The following is a 19697-nucleotide window of genomic DNA, read 5'->3' as shown; positions in this document are numbered from 1 at the left end:
GCTCTCAGCAAGCTGCTGTCAGGAGAGTGGGGGTGCCTCTGCTGCCCTGGCAGCCCCAGCTGTCCCTGAAGGGGCTGATGGCCAGGCCCCCTGCCCAGTTCCTGCAGGCCCACAGCTGCGGGCCCTGGGGCTGGGATGAATGCCAGGGGGAGCTGGGTGGCAGGACAGGCCCCAGGTGGGGCTGATGGCAAGGGCAGGCCCACATTTGGGGGCTGGGGCCGCAGCTGGGGGGAGCTGGCGCTGGGGCAGGAGCTGGGCAGCGGAGCTGCCACGGAGCACGGCCCTTCGGGCCCAGCCCGGCGGCCGCCCCGCGGAGGAGGTGAGCGAGGCCGGGGGAGGCGCGCTGCAGGCTGCGGGTCCCGCATGTGCCGGGGGTCCCGGCGGCTGGGAGCGTCCCGGGGCCACGGAGGCGGGGGGAGGAAGGGGGTGCGCCGGGGCTGTGGTGCGGTTTACTGCGCGGTCGGAGGAGCGCGGGGGGGGGGGGGGTCTCCTGTGTCAGCTCGGGAGCGTGTCGGGGAGCGGGGGGAGGAGGGTCGTGGAGGGGCGGGGGCAGTGTCGGAGCTGAGGCGGGGCCGGTCGCGGGGGTGTCGGGGGAGCCCCGGGCCGGTGGTGGGGCTGGCGGGGCCGCGCTCGGGGCTCTGCGGCCGTTTCCGGGGGGACAGGGGGGAAGGGGAAGGGGGGCGGGACGGAAAGGAACGGAATGTGCCGAGGGTCAAAGGTGCCCCAGCGCTGCGGGTGGGGGGCGGGAGTTGGGGTGCGGGACTGCGGGGAGCCGTAGCTTTCGGCGCGGCATGCCGGGAGCAGTAGTCTTCCGGCACTGGGCTTCCGGGCGGCCATGTTGCTTGGCATGGCATGCCGGGAGCAGTAGTCTTCCGGCACTGGGCTTCCGGGCCGCCCTTTTCGCGTGCACGGTATGCTGGGAGGTGTAGTCTTCTCAGGCGGGGCTACTGGGTGACCATGCTGCGCCTCTCGAGGTGGCCCCGCGGGGGGGGCGGCGGCGGCAGGTCCCTGCCAGCGGGGTTCCCAGCAGGCGGCCGCGTGGCAGGCCAGGGGCTGTAGTGCCCGCTGGGTCTGTTCCTTACTGGACATGTGTCACTCACGCCTGAGTCCCCACAGGTCACGGGGGACAGTGGAATGCCCCTGTTTTTCCCCGGTACAGGGCAGGAAGTGTTTTCCATCTCCGATGGTGTTGCAAGACAACCTTGGAAGCTCAGAAAGAGTGTTCCTGCTGTTTAAACTAGGCAGATGAGGAGGAACACCCACCCCCCCCCCCATTTCCTGGGAGGAAATAATTCTTTAATCAAGGCCATGCTAGAAGTGCTAAAGCCTTAAAGAAATAGTAAATCAAAATGTTTTGTTTTCTATGTAGACGTTGCCGATTTAGCAAAGGAATTCGAGGTATCCCCGAACTGAACTGTCCTCATTATAATACAAGAAAATCACGCCCATAGGTCAGAAAGACCTGTGCCCGGGTGAAGACCCCTCCCCTGAGCATGCGTAGTTTTAAAATGGTGTGTAAGCAATATTAGAATTGTATGTAAATCACTAACCAACCGGTGTAAGAGGGAAAGTTGCAAACCTTGCAACTTGTATAAATGCTACTTGGAAAGCCGGGGCGGGGGGGGGGGGAAGTTGCGCTTGATTTGTGGGGAAAACACCGAGCAGCCAGGCTTGCACAACTCTGAAATAAATAAGCAAATGTCTCTCCTGAGCGTGTCATTATTGGCTTAGTGCACAGCGGGCAACGAATCCGCTTTTCGGACAGCAGCGTGACCAGGCAGGGTTGTCCCCGGGGGCTGGGGCTGTCCCTCTTGGAAATGGGGAGGGCGGGAAGAGTAGGAGGGGTGCTGCGGGCTCCTGGGGGTCGTAGCTTTGCTCAGGATTGGGGCCGGTTAGGCAGCTGCTGGGAGGAGTGGCGGTGCTGGGAGGGCACGGTGCGGAGCTGTCCTGCTGTGCAGCGCAAGGGAAAGTCGACCAGCACCGTTGCTGTCCGAGGACCCTGGAACAGCCCGAGAGACCCTGGAACAGCCACCCCACGGACACCGTGTCACTGCCTCGCAAGGCCACTGCATGCAGGTACGTTTGACTACATCGGGCAGAAGAAATGTAAGCCGAAGGATCAGGGCAAATAGCTGCTTGTCTAGGTTTGTTACCTAGCGACGCACTGGCAAAGCTTTTTATGAACACCTGTACTCGATCGAGTGCGTATTCATTCTGTGAATATTAATTACTGCCAGACCGCGTACGTCACTGATGCTTTAAAGCAAGTCCGTGGCGCTGGGGTAGCACGTGTAGTGGAGGCTAAATGCAGTAATACCTCGTTTTGATGTTGTTCTCTTATACGAAAGCACTTGGAGCAGATTAAGACATTTCTCGTCCTATTTTGTTTATTGAGTGGGCCCTGATACTGGGGAGAAGCTGCCGTGAAGCAGACCTAGTAGTCAGCTTCCTTAGAGAAGGCGTCTTGTCCTGTATTTGAGGGCTTCCGGTACGTTTTGACAGACAGTAGTGAGTGACGGGTTTCCTTTGGAACCCCCGGGGAGCAGAAAGTTCTGCCGGGAAGGCAAAATGTTTCTTGCGGCTGGGTTGGAAGAAGCTGGCTGCTGATGCAAGGCAGTGACAATTCTGGGGAGTCGCGGGAAGTTTTGAAAAGACGGTCGTTCCCTTTTCTAGAAGGCTATGCACTTCGGTTCCTAATAGCTGTAGTAATGAAGCCAGGTAAGCGTTCGGGAGGAGCCCAAGCCACTTTTGTCTAGCGAGTATTTTGCAAGGGGGGCAGGAAAGCGCTGCGCCCTGCTCCTTGCTGCCCTCGCGTGTCTGAAAGGCGGCACTGCACGCGGGAGGGGGGGCGCGCTCACGGCTGCCCTCGCGTGTCGACAAGGCAGCACTGCAGCCGCCGGCGGCCACCGCTGCGTACGAAGACCGTTGCGGGCAGCCGGCGCACACGTGCGCGCTGCCGGTCGCCGCGTTGGCCGCTATTCTGCGCTCTCTCGGGGACGGGTAAGCGCAGGGGCCGCGCTCGTGCCCCCTGCCCGGTGCTCACGGACCGGGAGCGCTTTTCCCGAGAGGGCTTTTCCTTCTCGGTGCTTCCTGGGGGCGCGGGGACGGGCAGTGCCGTCTCGGAGCTGCTCCGCGGCGCTCTCTCCCCGGGGCAGCCCCAGCGCCTGTTCGCTGATCCCCGCCGCTCTCTCGGGCGCGGGCAGAGCAGCCTCGGGGCGCTCGCTGCTCGGCCTGAGCGCCGGGGTGGCGCGGCGGGCTGCGGTTGGCGCGCGGGAGCCGGCCGGCTGCAGCGCGGCGCTGCGACCACGCGAGGGTGGGGCCATTGCGGGTCTGGGCTGCCTCGCGCTCCGCTCCCCCGCCCCTCGCGCTCCCCCCGCCCCTCGCGCTCCGCTCCCCCCGCCCCTCGCGCTCCGCTCCCCCCGCCCCTCGCGCTCCGCTCCCCCCGCCCCTCGCGCTCCGCTCCCCCCGCCCCTCGCGCTCCGCTCCCCCCGCCCCTCGCGCTCCGCTCCCCCCGCCCCTCGCGCTCCGCTCCCCCCGCCCCTCGCGCTCCGCTCCCCCCGCCCCTCGCGCTCCGCTCCCCCCGCCCCTCGCGCTCCGCTCCCCCCGCCCCTCGCGCTCCGCTCCCCCCGCCCCTCGCGCTCCGCTCCCCCCGCCCCTCGCGCTCCGCTCCCCCCGCCCCTCTCGCGCGGTCCTGGGCCGGCGCACGCGCGGTGCGGCGGCGCGAGCCCTGGGCGGCCGGCGCACGCGCGGTGCGGCGGCGCGAGCCCTGGGCGGCCGGCGCACGCGCGGTGCGAGCCCTGGGCGGCCGGCGCACGCGCGGTGCGGCGGCGCGAGCCCTGGGCGGCCGGCGCACGCGCGGTGCGGCGGCGCGAGCCCTGGGCGGCCGGCGCACGCGCGGTGCGGCGGCGCGCAAGATGGCGGCGAGCAGGGCGGGTGTTTTGGCTGGACGGCGGCGGGCGAGGGCAGAGGCAGGCTGGAGTCGAGCATGTGGGGGCCGCTGTGAGGCGAGGTGAGGCGAGCGTGTGCCTTCGGGTGGCCGCGGGTGTCGGGCTGTGTCCTGCCAGCCGGGGCCGTCGCTGCGTGGAGGCGGCGGGGCGGGGGGGGGGAGTCGGGCCGGGGGCCGCGCCGCGCCGGGTGTGCGCGGCGCCGGGTCTGCCGGAGCGCGGCTCTGACTCTCCCTTTTGCGTGTGTCGCCTGTAGGGCCCCGGTTCCTCCCCAGCGCGGGCCGGGGCGTGCGCTCGCCCCTGCGGACGCAGCCTGGAGGAGTGTGTGGGGGGTGTCTGCGCGGGGGTCTGGATGTCTCTAGCAGCGGCACGGCAGCCTGATGCCTCCTCTCGTCTGGGACGCGGGGTCCTTGGGGAGTTCCCTGCTGCCTCCTCTGGCGTTCTCTGCGAGCTCATAGATCCCTCCACCTCCTCTCCTCCCCCCCCCCCGCCCCGCTCCCCTGTCTGGTGGGGTGGGAGACCGGTGGCTGCTCCCGCCGAGCTGAGAGCCACGTAGGGCACCCCTGTGTGCTCACTACGCATCTGGGATGGCACCCCTGCCCTGAGGGCCCCGCAGAGTCCCACCCTTCCTGCAACCAGCCCCCCCAGAGCCATTAAACCACCCACAAATCCTGCCCCAACACCCCCACAGGCCCCAAAATGCCTCCGAGCCCTGCCGCAATGTTGTCACTGACTCCAGACCTTCCCCTGCACTCTGTGCAAGGCCCCAAACATTCCTCAAACTGCTGCCAGACCCAGTGCCCGCAGCAGTGAGGCGTTCTAACAAAGATGGGGTGCGATGTGCGTCTCCGCCTCGACTCAGTCCCGCTTTAGAGAAACAGGAAGTTACAGCACTTCCTGGTGAAGAGTGTTGATGGGTGAATGTGCGGATGACAAAGAGACTTTTCTCTCTTTTCTTCTGAGCCGCCTCTCAGAAGCCTCTGTGTGTGCACGATGTGGCTGATCTGGGATAATCGTGCTGTGCGCAGTGCTTAAGGAGAACATTGCCCTAAAATGGAGGGCTAAGGAATAGCCTAAAAAACCTAAAAGGCTCGGGAAGAGCCAAAGAGAACACCGATGGGCTCTGGGAAGCCCCAGTGATGCTAGCGAAAACAGCGTGGCTTTTAGGCACCTCCTCAGAGCAGCAGCAATGTCTCGCTCCAGCCTATGGGACAATGGGGACTCTTAATTACCGCCTTGAATTACCACAAGTGTTGCAAAAGCAGAAGGGACTAGGGAGCATGCAGAGCAGGTTATGGACTATATGTCAAGTTTAAACAAGCAACAAGCCCCTCTGCAGACAGAAACAGGTTTAGCCCTAAGTAATAGACGAAGGTAGCTGTGAGTAACGTGAAGCGAAGCGGTGACGTCAGTCACCCCGAAAGCCTCGGAGAAGCGGTCTGAAAATCTGGTACCCTCGCGGCCTCGGCAGTCTTTTTGGTTTGTTTGGCAGGGTAGCCCACCGAAGGGGGACATCTCGAAGAGAAGCAGCAAGAGCTGGGGATCCGGTGGTTCATTTTGGTCGTCGCCTGTGAGGCCAGCATGCAAGAGTAAGAGGAAGCTAGGAGCAGTCTCAAAAAGGTAATAGGTCTGAAAGGGAGACAGGCAAATCGAGGGCTGTCATTCCTCCACGTAGTTAAAGACCGAGAGAGTTGTCGGTTAAGCGCATGCATACGAGGGTTTGCGAACAGTAACAATAACACTGAAGCGGAATAAAAATAAGGTTTCGTGGAAGATGGCGTTAGGAAGGTATTAGGCGACGTGCCCGCCTGCCTAATAACCTAGCCCTAATTGCTGTGTGTAACGTTTCCAGACCGTTTACCCTGCAACGTATGGTGCAAAGTGCCGTATTAAGACCTTTTCCTTAAGGAAAAGAAGAAGAAAAAAAGAAAAAAAAGGGGGGAAAAGAAAACAGGGTAAAGAGAAAAAGATCATGCATAAACCTAAGCGTTTCACTGGAAGTAAAACGCGAGTTTATCGCTTCCTTACAGAGGTGGAACCAAGGACAGCAAATGCTGACGAGGAGAAGAGACGGACGAGCGTTTGCTTGCGGTTAATACCGAAGGGACGGGATGAAACAAGGAAGCCAGAATGCAGCGGCCCCTCGATATCACCAGGAACTGCTACAGGAGGAGGCGTTCTGGCACGGGTAACTAGGGTAAGTATGGCTAATGACCGTTAGCAGTTATTTCGGCCTCTCCGAGGCAGCGCTGAGGACTGAGTAACCCGTTCCTGCCCTGTGGCTGCTGTTCCCTGTATCTGCCTTAGCTTTGCTTTGGCTGTTTCTCTTTTGTTTTGTTATCGTACACGCAGCTACGGAAAGGAATAGATGTCATACTTACTTTTTTAGATTAATTGCCACGGCTGAAGTTGAAGAGACCAAGAAACGTAAGCCGCAAAGGGGCACATCTTGAAGAGAGGGGGCTAGACCTAGCGATGCAGTTGTTCGTTTTGGTCGTCGCCTGTGAGGCCAGCATGCAAGAGTAAGAGGAAGCTAGGAGCAGTCTCAGAAAGGTAATAGGTCTGAAAGGGAGACAGGCAAATCGAGGGCTGTCGTTCCTCCACGTAGTTAAAGACCGAGAGAGTTGTCGGTTAAGCGCATGCATACGAGGGTTTGCGAACAGTAACAATAACACTGAAGCGGAATAAAAATAAGGTTTCGTGGAAGATGGCGTTAGGAAGGTATTAGGCGACGTGCCCGCCTGCCTAATAACCTAGCCCTAATTGCTGTGTGTAACGTTTCCAGACCGTTTACCCTGCAACGTATGGTGCAAAGTGCCGTATTAAGACCTTTCCCTTAAGGAAAAGAAGAAGAAAAAAAGAAAAAAAAGGGGGGAAAAGAAAACAGGGTAAAGAGAAAAAGATCATGCATAAACCTAAGCGTTTCACTGGAAGTAAAACGCGAGTTTATCGCTTCCTTACAGAGGTGGAACCGAGGACAGCAAATGCTGACGAGGAGAAGAGACGGACGAGCGTTTGCTTGCGGTTAATACCGAAGGGAGGGGATGAAACAAGGAAGCCAGAATGCAGCGGCCCCTCGATATCACCAGGAACTGCTACAGGAGGAGGCGTTCTGGCACGGGTAACTAGGGTAAGTATGGCTAATGACCGTTAGCAGTTATTTCGGCCTCTCCGAGGCAGCGCTGAGGACTGAGTAACCCGTTCCTGCCCTGTGGCTGCTGTTCCCTGTATCTGCCTTAGCTTTGCTTTGGCTGTTTCTCTTTTGTTTTGTTATCGTACACGCAGCTACGGAAAGGAATAGATGTCATACTTACTTTTTTAGATTAATTGCCACGGCTGAAGTTGAAGAGACCAAGAAACGTAAGCTGCAAAGGGGCACATCTTGAAGAGAGGGGGCTAGACCTAGCGATGCAGTTGTTCGTTTTGGTCGTCGCCTGTGAGGCCAGCATGCAAGAGTAAGAGGAAGCTAGGAGCAGTCTCAAAAAGGTAATAGGTCTGAAAGGGAGACAGGCAAATCGAGGGCTGTCGTTCCTCCACGTAGTTAAAGACCGAGAGAGTTGTCGGTTAAGCGCATGCATACGAGGGTTTGCGAACAGTAACAATAACACTGAAGCGGAATAAAAATAAGGTTTCGTGGAAGATGGCGTTAGGAAGGTATTAGGCGAAGTGCCCGCCTGCCTAATAACCTAGCCCTAATTGCTGTGTGTAACGTTTCCAGACCGTTTACCCTGCAACGTATGGTGCAAAGTGCCGTATTAAGACCTTTCCCTTAAGGAAAAGAAGAAGAAAAAAAGAAAAAAAAGGGGGGAAAAGAAAACAGGGTAAAGAGAAAAAGATCATGCATAAACCTAAGCGTTTCACTGGAAGTAAAACGCGAGTTTATCGCTTCCTTACAGAGGTGGAACCAAGGACAGCAAATGCTGACGAGGAGAAGAGACGGACGAGCGTTTGCTTGCGGTTAATACCGAAGGGAGGGGATGAAACAAGGAAGCCAGAATGCAGCGGCCCCTCGATATCACCAGGAACTGCTACAGGAGGAGGCGTTCTGGCACGGGTAACTAGGGTAAGTATGGCTAATGACCGTTAGCAGTTATTTTGGCCTCCCCGAGGCAGCGCTGAGGACTAAGTAACCTGAGGGGCTCTGGCCTGGGTTGGGGCAGAAGTGCAGGCAGGCGGGATCAGGCATTTTCCTCTCAGCTCTCCGAGCTGAATCCTAGCCCTGAAGGAAAAAGCACTGGGGGGAGGCTACTCGGACACCTGCCATGTCGAGGGCAGGGGCAGGAGCTGACCCTTCCCCGACGGACGGACGTACGGACAGACGCTGGTGCGGCGGTGACTCTTTGGATATCGTAGGTAAGGGGAGGCACGCTGGTGCCGAGCTCCAGGGCGGTTTGCCTGAACACGATGCCTGAGGCAGGAGGTTACGCATTGTGTCCGGGGCTGGGAGCTGGTCCCCGAGTCCCATGTACTTGGGAGTGCCTGCGCTTGCCAGGGTGCCCGGTGCTGTTCCCAGAGCTGCGGGGAATTTCCCTTGCGTTGCCTGGACCCTCGGGGCTCTTGGGGGTGTTTCCCCTCATCGCGAGGGCTGCCAGAGCCCCTCCAGGGCTGCGTGAGGTCCCCGAACCGCTCCCGGATTTGCTTTTGGCACTCCGCAGTGTCGCTCGTGTGCCTGGGGCAGCCTGCAGGCGCCATCCTGTCAGCCGCGTTGAGCCCTGCGGCGTGCCTGGTGACCCCTCTGGTGTGCGCCAAGGCCCTTCCTCTGTATTTTGGTCTGCCCCAGAGCCCTGCACTTGCCCTCTGATGCCCTCAGGACCCCTCAGTTCACATTCTGGGTTGCCCCCGAGCCCTCTGCGTGCCTTTCGGTGCGCCCCGTGGCCCCGTGTGTGTTTTGCGGCACGCCGCAGAGGTCTCTGTTTAGCTTTTTCTCCTGTCCTGGAGTTTTCTGGGTGCTTCTGGGTGTGCCCCAGGGCCCTCCTTTTGGTGCCCCCCGAGTCACTCTGTTTGCCCTATCGTTGTTCTTTTTTTTTTTTTTTCTTGACTTGTGTTGCACCCAGAGCTCTCGATTTGTTCTCTTGTGCTCCGCATACTCCCCTTTCCGCACTCGACACCCCAGGCAGGGCTCTCCCTTCAGCTCTCAGCAAGCTGCTGTCAGGAGAGTGGGGGTGCCTCTGCTGCCCTGGCAGCCCCAGCTGTCCCTGAAGGGGCTGATGGCCAGGCCCCCTGCCCAGTTCCTGCAGGCCCACAGCTGCGGGCCCTGGGGCTGGGATGAATGCCAGGGGGAGCTGGGTGGCAGGACAGGCCCCAGGTGGGGCTGATGGCAAGGGCAGGCCCACATTTGGGGGCTGGGGCCGCAGCTGGGGGGAGCTGGCGCTGGGGCAGGAGCTGGGCAGCGGAGCTGCCACGGAGCACGGCCCTTCGGGCCCAGCCCGGCGGCCGCCCCGCGGAAGAGGTGAGCGAGGCCGGGGGAGGCGCGCTGCAGGCTGCGGGTCCCGCATGTGCCGGGGGTCCCGGCGGCTGGGAGCGTCCCGGGGCCACGGAGGCGGGGGGAGGAAGGGGGTGCGCCGGGGCTGTGGTGCGGTTTACTGCGCGGTCGGAGGAGCGCGGGGGGGGGGGGGGTCTCCTGTGTCAGCTCGGGAGCGTGTCGGGGAGCGGGGGGAGGAGGGTCGTGGAGGGGCGGGGGCAGTGTCGGAGCTGAGGCGGGGCCGGTCGCGGGGGTGTCGGGGGAGCCCCGGGCCGGTGGTGGGGCTGGCGGGGCCGCGCTCGGGGCTCTGCGGCCGTTTCCGGGGGGACAGGGGGGAAGGGGAAGGGGGGCGGGACGGAAAGGAACGGAATGTGCCGAGGGTCAAAGGTGCCCCAGCGCTGCGGGTGGGGGGCGGGAGTTGGGGTGCGGGACTGCGGGGAGCCGTAGCTTTCGGCGCGGCATGCCGGGAGCAGTAGTCTTCCGGCACTGGGCTTCCGGGCGGCCATGTTGCTTGGCATGGCATGCCGGGAGCAGTAGTCTTCCGGCACTGGGCTTCCGGGCCGCCCTTTTCGCGTGCACGGTATGCTGGGAGGTGTAGTCTTCTCAGGCGGGGCTACTGGGTGACCATGCTGCGCCTCTCGAGGTGGCCCCGCGGGGGGGGCGGCGGCGGCAGGTCCCTGCCAGCGGGGTTCCCAGCAGGCGGCCGCGTGGCAGGCCAGGGGCTGTAGTGCCCGCTGGGTCTGTTCCTTACTGGACATGTGTCACTCACGCCTGAGTCCCCACAGGTCACGGGGGACAGTGGAATGCCCCTGTTTTTCCCCGGTACAGGGCAGGAAGTGTTTTCCATCTCCGATGGTGTTGCAAGACAACCTTGGAAGCTCAGAAAGAGTGTTCCTGCTGTTTAAACTAGGCAGATGAGGAGGAACACCCACCCCCCCCCCCATTTCCTGGGAGGAAATAATTCTTTAATCAAGGCCATGCTAGAAGTGCTAAAGCCTTAAAGAAATAGTAAATCAAAATGTTTTGTTTTCTATGTAGACGTTGCCGATTTAGCAAAGGAATTCGAGGTATCCCCGAACTGAACTGTCCTCATTATAATACAAGAAAATCACGCCCATAGGTCAGAAAGACCTGTGCCCGGGTGAAGACCCCTCCCCTGAGCATGCGTAGTTTTAAAATGGTGTGTAAGCAATATTAGAATTGTATGTAAATCACTAACCAACCGGTGTAAGAGGGAAAGTTGCAAACCTTGCAACTTGTATAAATGCTACTTGGAAAGCCGGGGCGGGGGGGGGGGGAAGTTGCGCTTGATTTGTGGGGAAAACACCGAGCAGCCAGGCTTGCACAACTCTGAAATAAATAAGCAAATGTCTCTCCTGAGCGTGTCATTATTGGCTTAGTGCACAGCGGGCAACGAATCCGCTTTTCGGACAGCAGCGTGACCAGGCAGGGTTGTCCCCGGGGGCTGGGGCTGTCCCTCTTGGAAATGGGGAGGGCGGGAAGAGTAGGAGGGGTGCTGCGGGCTCCTGGGGGTCGTAGCTTTGCTCAGGATTGGGGCCGGTTAGGCAGCTGCTGGGAGGAGTGGCGGTGCTGGGAGGGCACGGTGCGGAGCTGTCCTGCTGTGCAGCGCAAGGGAAAGTCGACCAGCACCGTTGCTGTCCGAGGACCCTGGAACAGCCCGAGAGACCCTGGAACAGCCACCCCACGGACACCGTGTCACTGCCTCGCAAGGCCACTGCATGCAGGTACGTTTGACTACATCGGGCAGAAGAAATGTAAGCCGAAGGATCAGGGCAAATAGCTGCTTGTCTAGGTTTGTTACCTAGCGACGCACTGGCAAAGCTTTTTATGAACACCTGTACTCGATCGAGTGCGTATTCATTCTGTGAATATTAATTACTGCCAGACCGCGTACGTCACTGATGCTTTAAAGCAAGTCCGTGGCGCTGGGGTAGCACGTGTAGTGGAGGCTAAATGCAGTAATACCTCGTTTTGATGTTGTTCTCTTATACGAAAGCACTTGGAGCAGATTAAGACATTTCTCGTCCTATTTTGTTTATTGAGTGGGCCCTGATACTGGGGAGAAGCTGCCGTGAAGCAGACCTAGTAGTCAGCTTCCTTAGAGAAGGCGTCTTGTCCTGTATTTGAGGGCTTCCGGTACGTTTTGACAGACAGTAGTGAGTGACGGGTTTCCTTTGGAACCCCCGGGGAGCAGAAAGTTCTGCCGGGAAGGCAAAATGTTTCTTGCGGCTGGGTTGGAAGAAGCTGGCTGCTGATGCAAGGCAGTGACAATTCTGGGGAGTCGCGGGAAGTTTTGAAAAGACGGTCGTTCCCTTTTCTAGAAGGCTATGCACTTCGGTTCCTAATAGCTGTAGTAATGAAGCCAGGTAAGCGTTCGGGAGGAGCCCAAGCCACTTTTGTCTAGCGAGTATTTTGCAAGGGGGGCAGGAAAGCGCTGCGCCCTGCTCCTTGCTGCCCTCGCGTGTCTGAAAGGCGGCACTGCACGCGGGAGGGGGGGCGCGCTCACGGCTGCCCTCGCGTGTCGACAAGGCAGCACTGCAGCCGCCGGCGGCCACCGCTGCGTACGAAGACCGTTGCGGGCAGCCGGCGCACACGTGCGCGCTGCCGGTCGCCGCGTTGGCCGCTATTCTGCGCTCTCTCGGGGACGGGTAAGCGCAGGGGCCGCGCTCGTGCCCCCTGCCCGGTGCTCACGGACCGGGAGCGCTTTTCCCGAGAGGGCTTTTCCTTCTCGGTGCTTCCTGGGGGCGCGGGGACGGGCAGTGCCGTCTCGGAGCTGCTCCGCGGCGCTCTCTCCCCGGGGCAGCCCCAGCGCCTGTTCGCTGATGCCCGCCGCTCTCTCGGGCGCGGGCAGAGCAGCCTCGGGGCGCTCGCTGCTCGGCCTGAGCGCCGGGGTGGCGCGGCGGGCTGCGGTTGGCGCGCGGGAGCCGGCCGGCTGCAGCGCGGCGCTGCGACCACGCGAGGGTGGGGCCATTGCGGGTCTGGGCTGCCTCGCGCTCCGCTCCCCCGCCCCTCGCGCTCCCCCCGCCCCTCGCGCTCCGCTCCCCCCGCCCCTCGCGCTCCGCTCCCCCCGCCCCTCGCGCTCCGCTCCCCCCGCCCCTCGCGCTCCGCTCCCCCCGCCCCTCGCGCTCCGCTCCCCCCGCCCCTCGCGCTCCGCTCCCCCCGCCCCTCGCGCTCCGCTCCCCCCGCCCCTCGCGCTCCGCTCCCCCCGCCCCTCGCGCTCCGCTCCCCCCGCCCCTCGCGCTCCGCTCCCCCCGCCCCTCGCGCTCCGCTCCCCCCGCCCCTCGCGCTCCGCTCCCCCCGCCCCTCGCGCTCCGCTCCCCCCGCCCCTCGCGCTCCGCTCCCCCCGCCCCTCGCGCTCCGCTCCCCCCGCCCCTCGCGCTCCGCTCCCCCCGCCCCTCGCGCTCCGCTCCCCCCGCCCCTCGCGCTCCGCTCCCCCCGCCCCTCGCGCTCCGCTCCCCCCGCCCCTCGCGCTCCGCTCCCCCCGCCCCTCGCGCTCCGCTCCCCCCGCCCCTCGCGCTCCGCTCCCCCCGCCCCTCGCGCTCCGCTCCCCCCGCCCCTCGCGCTCCGCTCCCCCCGCCCCTCGCGCTCCGCTCCCCCCGCCCCTCGCGCTCCGCTCCCCCCGCCCCTCGCGCTCCGCTCCCCCCGCCCCTCGCGCTCCGCTCCCCCCGCCCCTCGCGCTCCGCTCCCCCCGCCCCTCGCGCTCCGCTCCCCCCGCCCCTCGCGCTCCGCTCCCCCCGCCCCTCTCGCGCGGTCCTGGGCCGGCGCACGCGCGGTGCGGCGGCGCGAGCCCTGGGCGGCCGGCGCACGCGCGGTGCGGCGGCGCGAGCCCTGGGCGGCCGGCGCACGCGCGGTGCGAGCCCTGGGCGGCCGGCGCACGCGCGGTGCGGCGGCGCGAGCCCTGGGCGGCCGGCGCACGCGCGGTGCGGCGGCGCGAGCCCTGGGCGGCCGGCGCACGCGCGGTGCGGCGGCGCGCAAGATGGCGGCGAGCAGGGCGGGTGTTTTGGCTGGACGGCGGCGGGCGAGGGCAGAGGCAGGCTGGAGTCGAGCATGTGGGGGCCGCTGTGAGGCGAGGTGAGGCGAGCGTGTGCCTTCGGGTGGCCGCGGGTGTCGGGCTGTGTCCTGCCAGCCGGGGCCGTCGCTGCGTGGAGGCGGCGGGGCGGGGGGGGGGAGTCGGGCCGGGGGCCGCGCCGCGCCGGGTGTGCGCGGCGCCGGGTCTGCCGGAGCGCGGCTCTGACTCTCCCTTTTGCGTGTGTCGCCTGTAGGGCCCCGGTTCCTCCCCAGCGCGGGCCGGGGCGTGCGCTCGCCCCTGCGGACGCAGCCTGGAGGAGTGTGTGTGGGGTGTCTGCGCGGGGGTCTGGATGTCTCTAGCAGCGGCACGGCAGCCTGATGCCTCCTCTCGTCTGGGACGCGGGGTCCTTGGGGAGTTCCCTGCTGCCTCCTCTGGCGTTCTCTGCGAGCTCATAGATCCCTCCACCTCCTCTCCTCCCCCCCCCCCCGCCCCGCTCCCCTGTCTGGTGGGGTGGGAGACCGGTGGCTGCTCCCGCCGAGCTGAGAGCCACGTAGGGCACCCCTGTGTGCTCACTACGCATCTGGGATGGCACCCCTGCCCTGAGGGCCCCGCAGAGTCCCACCCTTCCTGCAACCAGCCCCCCCAGAGCCATTAAACCACCCACAAATCCTGCCCCAACACCCCCACAGGCCCCAAAATGCCTCCGAGCCCTGCCGCAATGTTGTCACTGACTCCAGACCTTCCCCTGCACTCTGTGCAAGGCCCCAAACATTCCTCAAACTGCTGCCAGACCCAGTGCCCGCAGCAGTGAGGCGTTCTAACAAAGATGGGGTGCGATGTGCGTCTCCGCCTCGACTCAGTCCCGCTTTAGAGAAACAGGAAGTTACAGCACTTCCTGGTGAAGAGTGTTGATGGGTGAATGTGCGGATGACAAAGAGACTTTTCTCTCTTTTCTTCTGAGCCGCCTCTCAGAAGCCTCTGTGTGTGCACGATGTGGCTGATCTGGGATAATCGTGCTGTGCGCAGTGCTTAAGGAGAACATTGCCCTAAAATGGAGGGCTAAGGAATAGCCTAAAAAACCTAAAAGGCTCGGGAAGAGCCAAAGAGAACACCGATGGGCTCTGGGAAGCCCCAGTGATGCTAGCGAAAACAGCGTGGCTTTTAGGCACCTCCTCAGAGCAGCAGCAATGTCTCGCTCCAGCCTATGGGACAATGGGGACTCTTAATTACCGCCTTGAATTACCACAAGTGTTGCAAAAGCAGAAGGGACTAGGGAGCATGCAGAGCAGGTTATGGACTATATGTCAAGTTTAAACAAGCAACAAGCCCCTCTGCAAACAGAAACAGGTTTAGCCCTAAGTAATAGACGAAGGTAGCTGTGAGTAACGTGAAGCGAAGCGGTGACGTCAGTCACCCCGAAAGCCTCGGAGAAGCGGTCTGAAAATCTGGTACCCTCGCGGCCTCGGCAGTCTTTTTGGTTTGTTTGGCAGGGTAGCCCACCGAAGGGGGACATCTCGAAGAGAAGCAGCAAGAGCTGGGGATCCGGTGGTTCATTTTGGTCGTCGCCTGTGAGGCCAGCATGCAAGAGTAAGAGGAAGCTAGGAGCAGTCTCAGAAAGGTAATAGGTCTGAAAGGGAGACAGGCAAATCGAGGGCTGTCATTCCTCCACGTAGTTAAAGACCGAGAGAGTTGTCGGTTAAGCGCATGCATACGAGGGTTTGCGAACAGTAACAATAACACTGAAGCGGAATAAAAATAAGGTTTCGTGGAAGATGGCGTTAGGAAGGTATTAGGCGACGTGCCCGCCTGCCTAATAACCTAGCCCTAATTGCTGTGTGTAACGTTTCCAGACCGTTTACCCTGCAACGTATGGTGCAAAGTGCCGTATTAAGACCTTTCCCTTAAGGAAAAGAAGAAGAAAAAAAGAAAAAAAAGGGGGGAAAAGAAAACAGGGTAAAGAGAAAAAGATCATGCATAAACCTAAGCGTTTCACTGGAAGTAAAACGCGAGTTTATCGCTTCCTTACAGAGATGGAACCGAGGACAGCAAATGCTGACGAGGAGAAGAGACGGACGAGCGTTTGCTTGCGGTTAATACCGAAGGGAGGGGATGAAACAAGGAAGCCAGAATGCAGCGGCCCCTCGATATCACCAGGAACTGCTACAGGAGGAGGCGTTCTGGCACGGGTAACTAGGGTAAGTATGGCTAATGACCGTTAGCAGTTATTTCGGCCTCTCCGAGGCAGCGCTGAGGACTGAGTAACCCGTTCCTGCCCTGTGGCTGCTGTTCCCTGTATCTGCCTTAGCTTTGCTTTGGCTGTTTCTCTTTTGTTTTGTTATCGTACACGCAGCTACGGAAAGGAATAGATGTCATACTTACTTTTTTAGATTAATTGCCACGGCTGAAGTTGAAGAGACCAAGAAACGTAAGCTGCAAAGGGGCACATCTTGAAGAGAGGGGGCTAGACCTAGCGATGCAGTTGTTCGTTTTGGTCGTCGCCTGTGAGGCCAGCATGCAAGAGTAAGAGGAAGCTAGGAGCAGTCTCAAAAAGGTAATAGGTCTGAAAGGGAGACAGGCAAATCGAGGGCTGTCGTTCCTCCACGTAGTTAAAGACCGAGAGAGTTGTCGGTTAAGCGCATGCATACGAGGGTTTGCGAACAGTAACAATAACACTGAAGCGGAATAAAAATAAGGTTTCGTGGAAGATGGCGTTAGGAAGGTATTAGGCGAAGTGCCCGCCTGCCTAATAACCTAGCCCTAATTGCTGTGTGTAACGTTTCCAGACCGTTTACCCTGCAACGTATGGTGCAAAGTGCCGTATTAAGACCTTTCCCTTAAGGAAAAGAAGAAGAAAAAAAGAAAAAAAAGGGGGGAAAAGAAAACAGGGTAAAGAGAAAAAGATCATGCATAAACCTAAGCGTTTCACTGGAAGTAAAACGCGAGTTTATCGCTTCCTTACAGAGGTGGAACCGAGGACAGCAAATGCTGACGAGGAGAAGAGACGGACGAGCGTTTGCTTGCGGTTAATACCGAAGGGACGGGATGAAACAAGGAAGCCAGAATGCAGCGGCCCCTCGATATCACCAGGAACTGCTACAGGAGGAGGCGTTCTGGCACGGGTAACTAGGGTAAGTATGGCTAATGACCGTTAGCAGTTATTTTGGCCTCCCCGAGGCAGCGCTGAGGACTAAGTAACCTGAGGGGCTCTGGCCTGGGTTGGGGCAGAAGTGCAGGCAGGCGGGATCAGGCATTTTCCTCTCAGCTCTCCGAGCTGAATCCTAGCCCTGAAGGAAAAAGCACTGGGGGGAGGCTACTCGGACACCTGCCATGTCGAGGGCAGGGGCAGGAGCTGACCCTTCCCCGACGGACGGACGTACGGACAGACGCTGGTGCGGCGGTGACTCTTTGGATATCGTAGGTAAGGGGAGGCACGCTGGTGCCGAGCTCCAGGGCGGTTTGCCTGAACACGATGCCTGAGGCAGGAGGTTACGCATTGTGTCCGGGGCTGGGAGCTGGTCCCCGAGTCCCATGTACTTGGGAGTGCCTGCGCTTGCCAGGGTGCCCGGTGCTGTTCCCAGAGCTGCGGGGAATTTCCCTTGCGTTGCCTGGACCCTCGGGGCTCTTGGGGGTGTTTCCCCTCATCGCGAGGGCTGCCAGAGCCCCTCCAGGGCTGCGTGAGGTCCCCGAACCGCTCCCGGATTTGCTTTTGGCACTCCGCAGTGTCGCTCGTGTGCCTGGGGCAGCCTGCAGGCGCCATCCTGTCAGCCGCGTTGAGCCCTGCGGCGTGCCTGGTGACCCCTCTGGTGTGCGCCAAGGCCCTTCCTCTGTATTTTGGTCTGCCCCAGAGCCCTGCACTTGCCCTCTGATGCCCTCAGGACCCCTCAGTTCACATTCTGGGTTGCCCCCGAGCCCTCTGCGTGCCTTTCGGTGCGCCCCGTGGCCCCGTGTGTGTTTTGCGGCACGCCGCAGAGGTCTCTGTTTAGCTTTTTCTCCTGTCCTGGAGTTTTCTGGGTGCTTCTGGGTGTGCCTCAGGGCCCTCCTTTTGGTGCCCCCCGAGTCACTCTGTTTGCTCTATCGTTGTTCTTTTTTTTTTTTTTTTTTTTTTCTTGACTTGTGTTGCACCCAGAGCTCTCGATTTGTTCTCTTGTGCTCCGCATACTCCCCTTTCCGCACTCTACATCCCAGGCAGGGCTCTCCCTTCAGCTCTCAGCAAGCTGCTGTCAGGAGAGTGGGGGTGCCTCTGCTGCCCTGGCAGCCCCAGCTGTCCCTGAAGGGGCTGATGGCCAGGCCCCCTGCCCAGTTCCTGCAGGCCCACAGCTGCGGGCCCTGGGGCTGGGATGAATGCCAGGGGGAGCTGGGTGGCAGGACAGGCCCCAGGTGGGGCTGATGGCAAGGGCAGGCCCACATTTGGGGGCTGGGGCTGCAGTTGGGGGGAGCTGGCGCTGGGGCAGGAGCTGGGCAGCGGAGCTGCCACGGAGCACGGCCCTTCGGGCCCAGCCCGGCGGCCGCCCCGCGGAGGAGGTGAGCGAGGCCGGGGGAGGCGCACTGCAGGCTGCGGGTCCCGCATGTGCCGGGGGTCCCGGCGGCTGGGAGCGTCCCGGGGCCCCGGAGGCGGGGGGAGGAAGGGGGTGCCCTGGGGCTGTGGTGCGGTTTACTGCGCGGTCGGAGGAGCGCGGGGGGGGGGGGGGGGGTCTCCTGTGTCAGCTCGGGAGCGTGTCGGGGAGCGGGGGGAGGAGGGTCGTGGAGGGGCGGGGGCAGTGTCGGAGCTGAGGCGGGGCCGGTCGCGGGGGTGTCGGGGGAGCCCCGGGCCGGTGGTGGGGCCGGCGGGGCCGCGCTCGGGGCTCTGCGGCCGTTTCCGGGGGGACAGGGGGGAAGGGGAAGGGGGGCGGGACGGAAAGGAACGGAATGTGCCGAGGGTCAAAGGTGCCCCAGCGCTGCGGGTGGGGGGCGGGAGTTGGGGTGCGGGACTGCGGGGAGCCGTAGCTTTCGGCGCGGCATGCCGGGAGCAGTAGTCTTCCGGCACTGGGCTTGCGGTGGGGCATGTTTGTTCTGAGCGCGGCATGCTGGGAGCGGTAGTCTTCCGGCACTGGGCTTCCGGGCGGCCATGTTGCTTGGCATGGCATGCCGGGAGCAGTAGTCTTCCGGCACTGGGCTTCCGGGCCGCCCTTTTCGCGTGCACGGTATGCTGGGAGGTGTAGTCTTCTCAGGCGGGGCTACTGGGTGACCATGCTGCGCCTCTCGAGGTGGCCCCGCGGGGGGGGCGGCGGCGGCAGGTCCCTGCCAGCGGGGTTCCCAGCGGGTGGCCGCGTGGCAGGCCAGGGGCTGTAGTGCCCGCTGGGTCTGTTCCTTACTGGACGTGTGTCACTCACGCCTGAGTCCCCACAGGTCACGGGGGACAGTGGAATGCCCCTGTTTTTCCCCGGTACAGGGCAGGAAGTGTTTTCCATCTCCGATGGTGTTGCAAGACAACCTTGGAAGCTCAGAAAGAGTGTTCCTGCTGTTTAAACTAGGCAGATGAGGAGGAACCCCCCCCCCCCATTTCCTGGGAGGAAATAATTCTTTAATCAAGGCCATGCTAGAAGTGCTAAAGCCTTAAAGAAATAGTAAATCAAAATGTTTTGTTTTCTATGTAGACGTTGCCGATTTAGCAAAGGAATTCGAGGTATCCCCGAACTGAACTGTCCTCATTATAATACAAGAAAATCACGCCCATAGGTCAGAAAGACCTGTGCCCGGGTGAAGACCCCTCCCCTGAGCATGCGTAGTTTTAAAATGGTGTGTAAGCAATATTAGAATTGTATGTAAATCACTAACCAACCGGTGTAAGAGGGAAAGTTGCAAACCTTGCAACTTGTATAAATGCTACTTGGAAAGCCGGGGCGGGGGGGGGAAGTTGCGCTTGATTTGTGGGGAAAACACCGAGCAGCCAGGCTTGCACAACTCTGAAATAAATAAGCAAATGTCTCTCCTGAGCGTGTCATTATTGGCTTAGTGCACAGCGGGCAACGAATCCGCTTTTCGGACAGCAGCGTGACCAGGCAGGGTTGTCCCCGGGGGCTGGGGCTGTCCCTCTTGGAAATGGGGAGGGCGGGAAGAGTAGGAGGGGTGCTGCGGGCTCCTGGGGGTCGTAGCTTTGCTCAGGATTGGGGCCGGTTAGGCAGCTGCTGGGAGGAGTGGCGGTGCTGGGAGGGCACGGTGCGGAGCTGTCCTGCTGTGCAGCGCAAGGGAAAGTCGACCAGCACCGTTGCTGTCCGAGGACCCT

General features: G+C 61.5%; 1 long non-coding RNA gene across 1 annotated transcript in view; it reads left to right on the top strand.

The window, feature by feature from the left end:
* Window positions 1-19697, top strand: part of LOC135330182 (uncharacterized) — a 56517-nt gene that overhangs the window by 15091 nt on the left and 21729 nt on the right. The window contains exons 12-21 of the long non-coding RNA XR_010391993.1: window positions 5437-5564; window positions 5975-6141; window positions 6334-6497; window positions 6908-7074; window positions 7267-7430; window positions 7841-8007; window positions 14926-15053; window positions 15464-15630; window positions 15823-15986; window positions 16397-16563. This is a non-coding gene — a long non-coding RNA (uncharacterized LOC135330182). The remainder of the gene's footprint in view (window positions 1-5436; window positions 5565-5974; window positions 6142-6333; window positions 6498-6907; window positions 7075-7266; window positions 7431-7840; window positions 8008-14925; window positions 15054-15463; window positions 15631-15822; window positions 15987-16396; window positions 16564-19697) is intronic.

Source organism: Dromaius novaehollandiae, chromosome 17 (assembly GCF_036370855.1).
Source record: "Dromaius novaehollandiae isolate bDroNov1 chromosome 17, bDroNov1.hap1, whole genome shotgun sequence".
NCBI classification, from domain to species: Eukaryota; Metazoa; Chordata; class Aves; order Casuariiformes; family Dromaiidae; genus Dromaius; species Dromaius novaehollandiae.
Note: the sequence above shows the minus strand (reverse complement) of the source record. Positions and strands in the feature narration are given on the sequence as shown.